We start from the raw sequence: 15,647 nt of genomic DNA on the forward strand, positions 1-15,647 counted from the left end.
TCTTCAGGACACACTTCATTTTTTACTGTTTCCCTCTTGATGTTAGGTTATGTAATAGATGACCAGTAGCTATAGTTATTTTCTTATACACAGCAAATAGCATATATCATGTTAGTTGAGGTATAATAGAGCAGGGATTTGAAAACTTTAAGAGTAGAGATAAAAATGAACCTGGCTGAGCTAAAGCAGAAGCTGAATAAGAGAAAGACACAAAGGTAAGGAAAAAAAAAGTGGCTCTGAAACATGACCCATGTCTTACAGGGAAGAGAAACAAAGCCAAATAAATGATAAAGTAGAATAAATGCTGCAGAACTGCACAATGGGAAAGCAGAGAGAACAAATATGGTTAAAATGGAATTGAAGCCCACAGGTAGAGGATGAGCAAGAAATGGGAAGAAGGCAGAACGCAGTAGATAGAGAATTCACTCATTCATTCCACAGATACTAGTTATCTGCTCCCTGTGGACAGGTACTCTTGTGGATCCTGAGAGTTTGGGAATGAATGAAACAAACCCTTACCCTCATGGGTATGTTAAGTCACTCAGTCGTGTCTGACTCTTTGCAAACCCATGGACTGTGGCCCACCAAGCTCCTCCATCCACGGGACTCACCAGGCAAGAATACTGGAGTGGGTCGCTATTCCTCCTCCAGGGGATCTTCCCGACCCAGCAATCAAACCTGTATCTCCTGCAGTGTCAGTCAGTCAGTCAGTTCAGTTGCTCAGTCATGTCTGACTCTTTTTGACCCCATGGACTGCAGCAACGCAGGCCTCCCTGTCCATCACCAAATCCTGGAGTTTACTCAAATTCATGTCCATTGAGGCAGTGATGCCATCCAACCATCTCATCCTCTGTCATCCCCTTCTCCTCCCACATTCAATCTTTCCCAGCATCAGGGTCTCTTCAAATGAATCAGTTCTTTGCATCAAGTGGCCAAAGTATTGGAGTTTCAGCTTCAGCATCAGTCCTTCCAATGAATATTTAGGACTGATCTCCTTTAGGATGGACTGGTTGGATCTCCTTGCAGTCCAAGGGACTCTCAAGAGTCTTCTCCAACACCACAGTTCAAAAGCATCAATTCTTCGGTGCTCAGCTTTCTTCACAGTCCAACTCTCACATCCATACATGACTACTGGAAAAATCATAGCTTTGACTAGATGTACCTTGGTTGGAAAAGTAAAATAACTGCTTTTATTAATGTCTCAGCATATTAATGCTGTCTAGGTTGGTCATAGCTTTTCTTCCAAGGAGTGAGGGTCTTTAATTTCACAGCTGCAGTCACCATCTACAGTGATTTTGGAGCCCAAGAAAATAAAGTCTGTCACTGTCTCCACTGTTTCCCCATCTATTCCATAAAGTGATGGGACCGGATGCCATGATCTTAGTTTTCTGAATGTTGAGCTTTAAGCCAACTTTTTCACTCTCCTCTTTCACTTTCATCAAGAGGCTCTTTATTTCTTCTTCACTTTCTGCCATAAGGTTAGTGTCATCTACATATCTGAGGTTATTGATATTTCTCCTGGAAATCTTGATTCCAGCTTGTGTTTCATGCAGCCCAGCATTTCTCATGATGTACTCTGCATATAAGTTAAATAAGCAGAGTGACAACATACAGCCTTGACATACTCCTTTCCCTATTTGGAACCAGTCTGTTGTTCCATGTCTGGTTATAACTGTTGCTTCCTGACCTGCATACAGATTTCTCAGAAGGCAGGTCAGGTGGTCTGGTATTCCCATCTCTTTCAGAATTTTCCACAGCTTGTTGTGATCCACACAGTCAAAGGCTGTGGCATAGTCAATAAAGAAGAAATAGATGTTTTTCTGGAACTCTCTTGCTTTATCTGTGATTCAATGTATGTTGGCAATTTGATCTCTGGTTCCTCTGCCTTTTTTAAATCCAGCTTAAACATCTACAAGTTCATGGTTCACATACTGTTGAAGCCTGGCTTGGAGAATTTTGAGCATTACTTTACTAGTGTGTGAGATGAGTGCAATTGTGTGGTAGTTTGAACATTCTTCGGCATTGCCTTTCTTTGGGATTGGAATGAATATTGACCTTTTCCAGTCCTGTGGCCACTGCTGAGTTTTCCAAATTTGCTGGCATATTGAGTGCAGCACTTTCACAGCATCATCTTTCAGGATTTGAAATAGCTCAACTGGAATTCCATCACCTTCAGTAGCTTTGTTCGTAGGCATGCTTCGTAAGGCCCACTTGACTTCACATTCCAGGATGTCTGGCTCTAGGTGAATGATCACACCATCATGATTATCTGGGTCATGAAGATCTTTTTTGTATAGTTCTTCTATGTATTCTTGCCACCTCTTCTTAACATCTTCTGCTTCTGTTAGGTCCATACCATTTCTGTCCACTATTGAGCCCATCTTCACTTCAATGTTCCCTTGGTATCTCTAATTTTCTTGAAGAGATCTCTAGTCTTTCCCATTCTGTTGTTTCCTCTAATTCTTTGCACTGATCACTGAGGATGGCTTTCTTATCTCTTCTTGCTATTCTTTGGAACTCTGCATTCAGATACTTATATCTTTCCTTTTGTCCTTTGCCTTTAGCTTCTCTTCTTTACATAGCTATTTGTAAGGCCTCTTCAGACAACCATTTTGCCTTTTTGCATTTCTTTTTCTTGAGGATGGTCTTGATCCCTGCCTCCTGTGCAATGTCACAAACCTCCATCCATAGTTCTTCAGGCACTCTATCTATCAGACCTAATTCCTTCAATCTATTTCTCACTTCCACTGTATAATCATAAGGGATTTGATTTAGGTCATACCTAAATGGTCTAGTGGTTTTTCCCACTTTCTTCAATTTAAGTCTGAATTTGGCAATAAGGAGTTCATGATCTGAGCCACAGTCAGCTTCTGGTCTTGTTTTTGCTGACTGTAGAGAGCTTCTCCATCTTTGGCTGCAAAGAATATAATCAATCTGAGTTCGGTATTGACCATCTGGTAATGTCCTTGTGTAGAGTCTTCTCTTGTGCTGTTGGAAGAGGGTGTTTGTTATGACCAGTGCGTTCTTTTGGTAAACTCTATTAACCTTTGCCCTGCTTCATTCTGTACTCCAAGGCCAAATTTGCCTTTTACTCCAGGTATCTCTTGACTTCCTACTTTTACATTCCAGTCCCCTTTAACGAAAAGGACATCTTTTTTGGGTGTTAGTTCTAAAAGGTCTTGTAGGTCTTCATAGAACCATTCAACTTCAGCTTCTTCAGCATTAGTGGTCAAGGCATAGACTTGGATTACTGTGATATTGAATTGTTTGCTTTGAAAACAAACAGAGATCATTCTGTCATTTTTGAGATTGCATCCAAGTACTGCATTTCGGACTCTTTTGTTGACCATGATAGCTACTCCATTTCTTCTAAGGGATTCCTGCCCACAGTAGTAGATATAATGGTCGTCTGAGTTAAATTCACCCATTCCAGGCCATTTTAGTTCACTAATTCCTAAAATGTCGATATTCACTTTTGCCATCTCCTGTTTGACCACTTCTAATTTGCCTTGATTCATGGACATGACATTCCAGGTTCCTATGCAATATTGCTCTTTATAGCATTGGACTTTTCTTCCATCACCAGTCACATCCACAACTGGGTGTTGTTTTTGCTTTGGCTCCATCTCTTCATTCTTTCTGGAGTTATCTTTCCACTGATCTACAATAGCATATTGGGCACCTACCGACCTGGGGAGTTCATCTTTCTATGCCCTTTTTCATACTGTTCATGGGGTTCTCAAGGCAAGAATACTGAAGTGGTTTTCCATTCCTTTCTCCAGTAGGCCACATTTTGTCAGAACTCTCTGCCATGACCTGTCCATCTTGGGTGGCCCTACACAGCAGGGCTCAAAGTTTCATTGAGTTAGACAAGGATATGATCCATGTGATCAGTTTGGTTAGTTTTCTGTGATTGCAGCGTCAGGCAGGTTCTTTACTGCTTGCACCACCTGGGAATCCCTACCCTCATGGGGCTGCCTCCTAACAAGGGGAAACAGTATGTAGGGTAAGTATTAAACAACATGCACTATGAGATGCTGAAAGATATGTAGGATAAAAATAAAGCTGGAAAGGGAGTAATGATCACTGGGGGTGGAGATCAGTGAGTTAAGATTTCATATAAGATGGCCAGGAAAGGCCTCAGGGAGGAGGTAGCCTTGGGAGAAAAGCCTGAAGGAGGTGAGTGAATAAGCTGTGTTGCCATCTAGCTGGGAGGCTTCCAGGAAAGGAGATGCTAAGTTCACAGCCCTGAGGCAGCTACAGGCCTATAAGAGTGGAGGAAGCCAGTGTGGAAGGTGAAATAGGAAGGACAGTAGGAGAAGGTGAGGTCAGAGATACAATGGGGCCAGAATATGTAGGGCCTCACAGGCCATTGAGACTTGTCTTTCCCACTTAAAAGATGATAAACCGTTTAAGAATATTGAGTACATGAGTTTCTGGATCAGTCTGGTTGCTCTGTTAAGGACAGACCAAAGAGGAGACAAGAGTAGGAGCAGAGAAACTATTGAGAAACTTGGAGTCCAGAGTAGAGATGATGGTGGCTTGGACCAAGGTGACAGTGGCAGAGATAGGGGGAAAAAACAGTCAGATTCTAGGTATATTTTGAAGGGAAGGACAATAGAAAATCCTGAAGGATTAGATGTGGGGTATGAGAATATCCTTAAGGATGATACCAAAGATTGTGTCTAGAAGGATGGAGTGAACACTTTCTGACATTATAAAGACTGCAAAAGGACCACGTTTGGGGTAGAAGATCAGGAGTTCAGTCCTAAACATGTTACTTTTGAGAATTACTAATATCACCAAGGGAATAAGTATGAACAGAGAAGATTCAAGGTCCAAGGGTAGAAAAGAGCAAAATGAAGTAGGAAAAGTAGAAAACAAGAAGGTAAGGCTTTGGATGGAAAGTGGGCAGAAGGAATGTGGACGCAGAATGGAGAGGACGAGCAGCGATATGGTGGGTATGTATATAAAGCACCACTTTGGGATGTCAACGTAGCTAACATTTTGTTGGAGATACAAGAAGGAAGTTGAGGAAATGGGAAATTGAAATGAAAGACAAATTAATCTTTAAAGTAAGTGCAGATGACTGATAATGAAAGGGAGAGAAGGTAACATCTGTATAAAACCAAAGGTGAGAGAGACAGAAAGATCCTAGAGAGAAGTAAGATGGACATTGCTAAAAGTACCTGAAAGATGATAGTTTGGGAAGAGAAAAGGGTGATAAAAGCATGTGAGTGATCTGCAGGAGAAGCAGGAAGCAAATGAGATTCAAGACAGAGAGATGATGGAGAAGATGGGAGATGCTGTGAATAAAAGGGAAGAAGCTCACAAGAGGGTGGGCAGAACAGGGTAAGAGCCCCTGGACAGCCCCAAGAAAGCCCCCCTACAACATGTGCCTCTTTCCCCCAAAATTACAGAAGCAACAAAGGTGTCTCCAAAGACACAGCCCTGGGTCTAAATCACTGTTTCTTTGTGCATAAATGCCTTCCATGCAGCCTAAGTTTAACAAACCAGAAAAACACATTTACCACACCAGGAGAGAAGTTTCAAGAAGAAACATTACACAGCATAAGAGAAGAATGTACAAACCCATGTACGTATTTCCCTGTTATTCAATTCTGCCTAATTCAGGTTAGTATGTGAAATCCTGATTCTTACCTGCCAACCACGCCAGGGCATTACTAAACCATACCTCAGGCCAACTCTCAGTCTGAAACTACAATAATTTTCTCTTCATTTTCTTCAGCTATACAGCTGCTCTTCAACTCCTGAATTCCCGAGGAAGCAAGATCCTTTCTCACTCACACCTTTAGATTTACCTTTGTTGTTTAGTTGCTAAGTCATGTGACTCTTTTGCGACCTCGTGAACTGTAGCCCACCAGGCTCCTCTGTCCATGGAATTTCCCAGGCAAGAATACTAGAATGGGTTGCCATTTCCTTCTCCAGGGAATCTTCCTGACCTAGGGATCGAACCCACATCTCCTGAATTGCAGGCAGATACTTTACCGCTGAGCCACCAGGGAAGCCCAGAACCCTTGTCTAAGGTTAAAATACTCTCTAAACAGGCACCACCTAACCCAAATAGCAATCCAAAGTCCCCTTCTGCATTCACTGGCGTCTCTTTGAACTAGGACCTCTCTTCCTCTACAAAACCTCAAGACAAATGTCATAGAGAAGCCCCAGTGCCCTCCCTAACTCCTGTCTGCTCTGAGCTGCAGTCCTGTTCTTCCCAGTCCTGCTATTTGTACATATGTGTTTCTCTTTATTCTCAGCCTTGAATCATCTGTTTCTCTAGAACAGCTTCCTTCCACCTTCATGAAACTCTTTGTTCTGTTCTAAATTGATATATGTTAATCTCATTTGTATCTTAATAATAACTTCTCCTGGACATCATGTTCCTTTTATTCATCTGTCTAATCACAGTATGAATATCAAGAATTTCACTGAAATTAACACCTATTCCATACCCTGGTGGTCACCAGGTCAACTTTTGGTTCCTTTATCATATTTTAGTTTCCCAGTCTCAGTTCCTTACTTTTTTCATGAAATCCTCCCTGAACTGCATTATTACTTTAATTAGCCCTTTAATTACTTGTGTATTTGTTCTTTTAAAATATTCCCTGATTATGGAAGTATGATTATTTTATAAATTATTGTTTTTATATATTTATTTCATAAACTGAGAAAATATAGAAACATATAGACTGAAAGAATAAAAATTATCCATAATTTTACTACTCAAAAAAATAGTTTAATTTTGTCATGTTCCTCATCTGCTAAGCATTCTATTTTATACAGTTGAGATTATACTGTATCTTGTTTTACATACCTAGCATTATCAATATTTCCCCATAAAATTAAAATAATCTTCCTGAAGGTGATTTTAATGACCTTATATCACTCAACAGCACATAATATGTCATAATATAATCATTCCTTTAATTTTGACCCTCAAGATGGCTCCAATATTTTGAATACACTAGGGCTAGTTCACACAGAGAAGGAAATGGCAACCCGCTCCAGTGTTCTTGCCTGGAGAATCCCAGGGACGGGGGAGCCTGGTGGGCTGCCGTCTATAGGGTCTCACAGGGTCGGACACGACTGAAGCGACTTAGCAGCAGCAGCAGCAGTTCACACAGAAATAGAACCCCTGAATCAAAGTATACAAGTAAATCTAATATTATTGTTACTGATTAGCTTTCTAAAAATGCTTGATGAACCTTCTCTCCCACCAACAGCTTAAGGCTCCCTGGCTTGTCTCATAACAGATGCTTGCTTTCCCAAAGTAGAATGTAAACCCTTTAAAGGTATGACCTAGTATCTTTTGCATCCTCTTCCCCAAGGTGAGATACCTAGATGACTTTGATACGTGAGATGATTTTAGGTTAAGCATAAATAATTGGTTTTTATTTAAACACTTATGGAAAATACTAGAAAATATAATTAGCACATGAAATCTTTGATTCCACAAACATTATTTCTCAGGACAAATAAAAGCTTACTTAAATGGAGAATCAACTAAGCCACTTAGTTGGGTGTCAGTCACTCACAACCACAGAGTTCTAACAATAAAAAATACCTATCCTGAAGTACATGCTATCAGAACACTCTCACTTTATAATGTATTATATTTTTAAATTTTATTTATCAAATAAGACTGAAAATTTAAGAGGAAAGGGTGGTGCTTCATATATAATTCTGAAAATATGAACTCAATAAATAATACATGATTGTTGAGTAAATATGTAAAAAAGTCAACTAGAAAACTATTAAGTGACAACAGATGATACTTGGGAGTTGGTCAAACTCATAAAAGCAGTACATGAGTAATTATTTTGAACAGCACAGCCATAGCCCTCAGCCAGAATGGAGCAATCATTTTCCCACAAAGTAGCCTTAAAGTCAGCATTTTGTAATTTTTTTAATCTCTGAAAATACTTTTATAAATACATTCTAATAATTAGAAATATAAGAGAAAAAGAAAACTAACCATATTTGAGAACTTATATGCACTCTCATTTTATAATTGGCCTGTAACCAAGTATGGGCTTCCTATGTTGGCTGAGTGGTAAAGAATCCACCTGGTAATACAGGAGACACAAGAGACTCAGGTTTGATTCTTGGGTCAGGAAGATCCCCTGGAGTAGGAAATGGCAACCTGCTCATTGTTGCCCTGGAAAATTCCATGGACAGAGGAGCCTGGTGAGCTACAGTCCAGGAGGTTGCAAAAAGTCGGAAACAACTGAGCAACCAAGCACAGGTCATGATGAAATATGTCACAATGAAACCACAAATTTGGGGGAGGATATTTCTGAAGAAGTGTCTGGATTTTGTCAGTTCAGTTCAGTCGCTCAGTCATGTCTGACTCTTTGCGACCCCATGAATTGCAGCACGCCAGGCCTCCCTGTCCATCACCAACTCCCGGAGTTCATTCAGACTCATGTCCATCGAGTCCGTGATGCCATCAAGCCATCTCATCCTCTGTCATCCCCTTCTCCTCCTGCCCCCAATCCCTCCCAGCATCAGAGTCTTTTCCAATGAGTCAACTCTTCGAATGAGGTGGCCAAAGTACTGGAGTTTCAGCTTTAGCATCATTCCTTCCAAAGAAATCCCAGGGCTGATCTCCTTCAGAATGGACTGGTTGGATCTCCTTGCAGTCCAAGGGACTCTCAAGAGTCTTCTCCAACACCACAGTTCAAAAGCATCAATTCTTCAGCGCTCAGCTTTCTTCACAGTCCAACTCTCACATCCATACATGACCACAGGAAAAACCATAGCCTTGACTAGACGGACCTTTGTTGGCAAAGTAATGTCTCTGCTTTTGAATATGCTATCTAGGTTGGTCATAACTTTCCTTCCAAGGAGTAAGTGTCTTTTAATTTCATGGCTGCAGTCCCCATCTGCAGTGATTTTGGAGCCCCAAAAAATAGGGTCTGACATTGTTTCCACTGTTTTCCCATCTATTTCCCATGAAGTGATGGGACCAGATGCCATGATCTTCGTTTTCTAAATGTTGAGCTTTAAGTCAACTTTTTCACTCTCCACTTTCACTTTCATCAAGAGGCTTTTTAGTGACCCTTATTTTGCATCGTATTTTAAATTGACTAAATTAGAGACTTGCAGTTTATCTTTTGTAGGCTAGAGCCCATTTCAGGCCCTAGTATCCATGTATTATTGGCATTCTAGATGGTAAAGTAACATAGCCTTTACACAAACGCCAGACGAGAAAATAGTGTTTCTCAAAATGTAGTCATGGGCCACTTGCCTCCTGATTAAGACATTTGTTAACAATGCAGATGCTGTGGTCCACCCCAGTGTTAATCAGGTGACTTTGATGAAGTACTGAAGCCTAGAAACTACTGATTAGTGGAGGAAAGGATTAAAGTTTGAGAATTTCTTTACACCTGAAATAAATTTCTGGAATTCAGAAAAATCTTTACAAAATAGTCACCAGAAATTACAGTGATACAACTGATTACCTACAACATCCAACTTGTCATAAACCTGACAAACACCTGCATTCATTTATTCACTTAAGTAGTTATTCAGCCCCCACTCTGCAACAGGCATTGTTCTGGCAAACAAGGCAGGAGTTGCCAATTTATTAAGGGATGTTTATTTTCATGCAGAGAAATACATGAAAATGATGAAGACTAATAGAAAAAAAAAGTCCTTAATGAAAAATTTGCTTTCAGCAGATTTCATGAGAACTATATATGATCTGTGAAATAAGAGGTCTTGATTTAATAGCACAGTAAGCAATATAACATTTATGTCTTAGTGCTGGATAAGAGTTTGGAAACTTCCCTGAGTGAAGGGCATTGGCAGAAGTTAACTTCATGCTCAAGTAACTAAGGTTCCAGTTGGTATTTCCTTGCCTGGGGTTATCGCTGCTCTGTTGTTTCACCTGGTAAAAATTCTAAGTGAGCTGAGTCGTTAAAAAAAAAAAAAAAGTGGTTCCATATGGTTGCTTTCAAAGTGCTTTTACTTCAGGTCCTAGGCTGAAATCTGGGCATTTTAGGGGTGAGTAAATGCCTATCCTAAGTTTGAAAAAAGATGTTCAAATCCAGTTTTAGGATATAGATCAGATTTCACCCTCAGAACTTGCTAGATTTTTTTCCCCTCCTACTTAGGAACCTAATACAAACCCTTGCAGGCTACAGCTCTTCAAAAACAGTCACAAGGCACGTATGCATTCCTGTCCTTACCAACTAACTTTAATTAGCATGATGTAATAAATTTTAGCAGAAAGTACATCATTCCAAACAGTTTCTTTTTCCAAGGGTGTTGGCCGGCACCATTTGCTGAAACAAAGGAACTAGCCACCTACACCTCTGAGCACAAGTTCAGCACAAAGGGCCGGTGTTCCTGAGGCTGCCTCCTACCTGGCCAGCAGAACCAGAGGGCCATGTTTGCCCAGATCTCATGGCCAGAGTCTTCTCTGGATCAAAGGAACTGGAACAAACACCGCAAGCCTCAGTGTGCCCTGTGCTAGATGTTAAAGAGTGGGCACCACTGGACTTTTGTCTTTAAGAAAGAGGAAGAGAGCCCTCCCTAACATATTTTTATAGGAGTGAGGATTTTAAAATGAGCCAAGAAAAAAGTTTGAGACATAGGTAGGACCATCTCCTTTAAAACTGAAGAATATTTTTTCTGTGTGGGAGTTTTCTTTTTTTTTTATTTATGTAAAAATTTTCCATTATTCATGTTTGGTGGCCTAGTAAAAATACGTTTTTATCAAGAGAAATTGTATATCACAGTTTCACAAAAAGGTCAATAATATCACTCCCAGACATGTAGAAATTGTCATTCAGCTTTATATCAGATATTTTTCAATGAGTATATATTGTTAACAGCCACTGAGCACACCAAGACGATTGTTATTCTCAGTAACATTTATCTACTCCACATTTTACTATTTGATCACTTTGGTCCATTAAAAAGCAAGATCATCTGTCTGCCCAATACATACTGACTATGCTTCAATAGACAGTCTGATGAAGTCAAAATTCAAAGACTCTAAAAACAGATGACACAGAGTTTACTTGAACTTTTGGTCATGTTAGCTATGCTGGAAAAAGATCATTCCTCTCTAGGGTTTCCCCAGGACATCAGTTTGATCCCTTGTCCAGGAACTTCCCACAAGCCACAACTTCTGAGGCTGCGTTCTGGAGCCCAAGAGCCACAACTACTGAGCCCACATACAATGAGAAGCCCACATCCTGCAACTAGAGAAAAGGCCCCAAGGGCTGCAACTACAGAGTCCACAGGCAGCCACTACTGAAGCCCAAGTGCCCTAGGGCCCACGCTGTACAAGAGAAGCCACCACAGTGAGAAGCCTGTGCGCTGCAACTAGGGAGTAGCCCCCACTCTCTGCAACTAGAGCAGCAACAAAGACCCAGTGCAGCCAATTAATTAATTAGTTAATTAATGTAAAAAACTGTTCCTCTTTAAAAGCTGGTCAGGATTGAGTTTTCCGTATTTTATTCCCTAAGCAAATAATTACTAAGAGCACACCGTGAGCTGATGCTGTACTAGAAGCTTAGAAGCTGGAGTACCAATTCTGAATGAAAAAGACCAGAGCCCTGCTTTCATGGAGGTTTTAGTCTGAAGCCACAAATCTCCAACTTTTGAGCCTTCATCAGAGTCACTGCAGAGCTTGGTAAAATAAAGATTCAGTTCAGTCAGTTCAGTCGCTCAGTCATGTCTGACTCTTTGCGACCCTATGAATTGCAGCACGCCAGGCCTCCCTGTCCATCACCAACTCCCGGAGTTCACCCAAACTCATGTCCATCGAGTCGGTGATGCCATCCAGCCATCTCATCCTCTGTCATCCCCTTCTCCTCTTGCCCCCAAATCCCTCCCAGCATCAGAGTCTTTTCCAATGAGTCAACTCTTCGCATGAGGTGGCCAAAGTATTGGAGTTTCAGCTTCAGCATCAGTCCTTCCAAAGAAATCCCAGGGCTGATCACCTTTAGAATGGACTGGTTGGATCTCCTTGCAGTCCAAGGGACTCTCAAGAGTCTTCTCCAACACCACAGTTCAAAAGCATCAATTCTTTGGCGCTCAGCCTTCTTCACAGTCCAACTCTCACATCCATACATGACCACTGGAAAAACCATAGCCTTGACTACACAGACCTTTGTTGGCAAAGTAATATCTCTGCTTGTCAATATGCTATCTAGGTTGGTCCTAACTTTCCTTCCAAGGAGTAAGCGTCTTTTAATTTCATGGCTGCAATCACCATCTGCAGTGATTTTGGAGCCCACAAAAATAAAGTCTGACACTGTTTCCATTGTTTCCCTTTCTATTTCCCATGAAGTGATGGGACCGGATGCCATGATCTTCGTTTTCTGAATGTTGAGCTTTAAACCAATTTTTTCACTCTCCTCTTTTACTTTCATCAGGAGGCTTTTGAGTTCCTCTTCACTTTCTGCCATAAGGGTGGTGTCATCTGCATACCTGAGGTTATTGATATTTCTCCCTGCAATCTTGATTCCAGCTTGTGCTTCTTCCAGCCCAGCATTTCTCATGATGTACTCTGCATGCAAGTTAAATAAACAGGGTGACAATACAGAGCCTTGACGTACTCCTTTTCCTATTTGGAACCAATCTGTTGTTCCATGTCCAGTTCTAACTGTTGCTTCCTGACCTGCATATAGGTTTCTCAAGAGTCAGGTCAGGTAGTCTGGTATTCCCATCTCTTTCAGAATTTTCCACAGTTTATTGTGATCCACACAGTCCAAGGCTTTGGCATAGTCAATAAAGCAGAAATAGATGTTTTTCTGGAACTCTCTTGCTTTTTCCATTATCCAGCAGATGTTGGCAATTTGATCTCTGGTTCCTCTGCCTTTTCTAAAACCAGCTTGAACATCTGGAAGTTCATGGTTCACATATTGCTGAAGCCTGGCTTGGAGAATTTTGAGCATTACTTTACTAGCGTGTGAGATGAATGAAATTGTATGGTAGTTTGAGCATTCTTTGGCATTGCCTTTTTTTGGGATTGGAATGAAACTGACTTTTTCCAGTCCTGTGGCCACTGCTGAGTTTTCCAAAATTGCTGGCATATTGAGTGCAGCACTTTCACAGCATCATCTTTCAGGATTTGAAATAGCTCAACTGGAATTCCATCACCTCCACTAGCTTTGTTCGTAGTGATGCTTTCTAAGGCCCACTTGACTTCACATTCCAGGATGTCTGGCTCTAGGTCAGTGATCACACCATCGTGATTATCTAGATCATGAAGATCTTTTTTGTACAGTTCTTCTGTGTATTCTTGCCACCTCTTCTTAATATCTTCTGCTTCTGTTAGGTCCATACCATTTTTGTCCTTTATCCAGCCCTTCTTTGCATGAAATGTTCCCTTGGTATCTCTAATTTTCTTGAAGAGATCTCTAGTCTTTCCCATTCTGTTGTTTTCCTCTAATTTCTTTGCATTGATCACTGAGGAAGGCTTTCTTATCTTCTTGCTATTCTTTGGAACTCTGCATTCAGATGCTTATATCTTTCCTTTTCTCCTTTGCTTTTCGCTTCTCTTCTTTTCACAGCTGTTTATAAGCCCTCCCCAGACAGCCATTTTGCTTTTTTGCATTTCTTTTCCATGGGGATGGTCTTGATCCCTGTCCCCTGTACAATGTCACGAACCTCATTCCATAGCTCATCAGGCACTCTGTCTATCAGATCTAGTCCATTAAATCTATTTCTCACTTCCACATTATAATCATAAGGGATTTGATTCAGGTCATAGCTGAATGGTCTAGTGGTTTTCCCCACTTTCATCAATTTAAGTCTGAATTTGGCAATAAGGAGTTCATGATCCGAGCCATAGTCAGCTCCTGGTCTTGTTTTTGCTGACTGTATAGAGCTTCTCCATCTTTGGCTGCAACGAATACAATCAATCTGATTTTGGTGTTGACCATCTGGTGATGTCCATGTGTAGAGTCTTCTCTTGTGCTGTTGGAAGAGGGTGTTTGCTATGACCAGTGTGATCTCTTGGCAAAACTCTATTAGCCCTTGCCCTGCTTCATTCCGTATTCCAAGGCCAAATTTGCCTGTTACTCTAGGTGTATCTTGACTTCCTACTTTTGCATTCCAGTCCCCTATAACGAAAAGGACATCTTCTGTGAGTGTTAGTTCTAAAAGATCTTGTAGGTCTTCATAGAACCGTTCAACTTCAGCTTCTTCAGCATTAGTGGTCAGGGCATAGACTTGGATTACTGTGATATTGAATGGTTTGCCTTGGAAATGAACAGAGATCATTCTGTCATTTCTGAGATTGCATCCAAGTACTGCATTTCAGACTCTTTTGTTGACCATGATGGCTACTCCATTTCTTCTGAGGGATTCCTGCCCACAGTAGTAGATATAATGGTCATCTGAGTTAAATTCACCCATTCCAGTCCATTTCAGTTCGCTGATTCCTAGAATGTCAACATTCACTCTTGCCATCTCCTGTTTGACCACTTCCAATTTGCCTTGATTCATGGACCTGACATTCCAGGTTCCTATGCAATATTGCTCTTTACAGCATCAGACCTTGCTTCTATCACCAGTCAGATCCACAGCTGGGTATTGTTTTTGCTTTGGCTCCATCTCTTCATTCTTTCTGGAGTTATTTCTCCACTGATCTCCAGTAGCATATTGGGCACCTACTGACCTGGGGAGCTCCTCTTTCAGTACCTTATCATTTTGCCTTTTCATACTGTTCATGGGGTTCTCAAGGCAAGAATACTGAAGTGGTTTGCCATTCCCTTCTCCAGTGGACCACATTCTGTCAGACCTCTCCACCATGACCAGTCTGTCTTGGGTGGCCCCACAGGTCATGGCTTAGTTTCATTGAGTTAGACAAGGCTGTGGTCCATGTGATTATATTGACTAGTTTTCTGTGATTAGGGTTTCAGTGTGTGCCCTCTGATGCCTCTCACAACACCTACCATCTTACTTGGGTTTCTCTTACCTTGGATGTGGGGTATCTCTTCAGGGCTGCTCCAGCAAAGCGCAGTCGCTGCTCCTTACCTTGGACAAGGGGTATCTCCTCACCGCCACCCCTCCTGACCTTGAACATGGCGTATCTCCTCTCGGCCCTCCTGGGCCTCGTTCCCAGAGTCCCTAATTCAGGAGATCTGGGATAGCTCAGGGGTTAACAATGTACCTGCCAATGCAGGAGATGCAGGAGACATAGGTTCGATCACTGGGTCACGAAGATCCCCTGGAGGAAGTAATGACGACCTGCTTCAGTATCCAGGCAAGAATACTGGACAGAGGAGCCTGATGGGTTATAGTCCATGGGGTGGCAAAGAGTCACACATGACTGAGCACACATGCATGAGCATTTGCACATATGACAAGTGCCCAGGTAGTACAGCTGTTACTGCTCTCAGAATCACAGTGAGAACCACAGCTCTAAAAGCCTGATTCAGAAGCCAAAGAACCCTTATACTCTGAGAATATACCCTAGAGAATAAGGATCTAGTGTAAGCAGGGAAGGCCAGAGATCTGAAGGAGGATCAAGCCAACAAGTTTAAGGAAGTCAGTGGGAGACCACTCCTGATACAGGGGGCCAGTCCAACATCCTCAAGCCCAGAGAGAGCACAGAGTTCCAGCAAGTCCGAGTTCCCAGAGTGGTTGAGGTGCAGGACCCAAGG

General features: G+C 41.6%; 1 protein-coding gene across 27 annotated transcripts in view; it reads left to right on the forward strand.

Moving 5' to 3' along the window:
- RASSF6 (Ras association domain family member 6) overlaps nucleotides 1–15,647 on the forward strand; it is a 71,639-nt gene that overhangs the window by 14,513 nt on the left and 41,479 nt on the right. The window lies entirely within an intron of this gene.

The sequence above is a fragment of the Bos grunniens genome, chromosome 6 (genome assembly GCF_055505025.1).
Source record: "Bos grunniens cultivar Pamir isolate PY7600 chromosome 6, Bosgru_T2T1.0, whole genome shotgun sequence".
Taxonomy (NCBI): domain Eukaryota; kingdom Metazoa; phylum Chordata; class Mammalia; order Artiodactyla; family Bovidae; genus Bos; species Bos grunniens.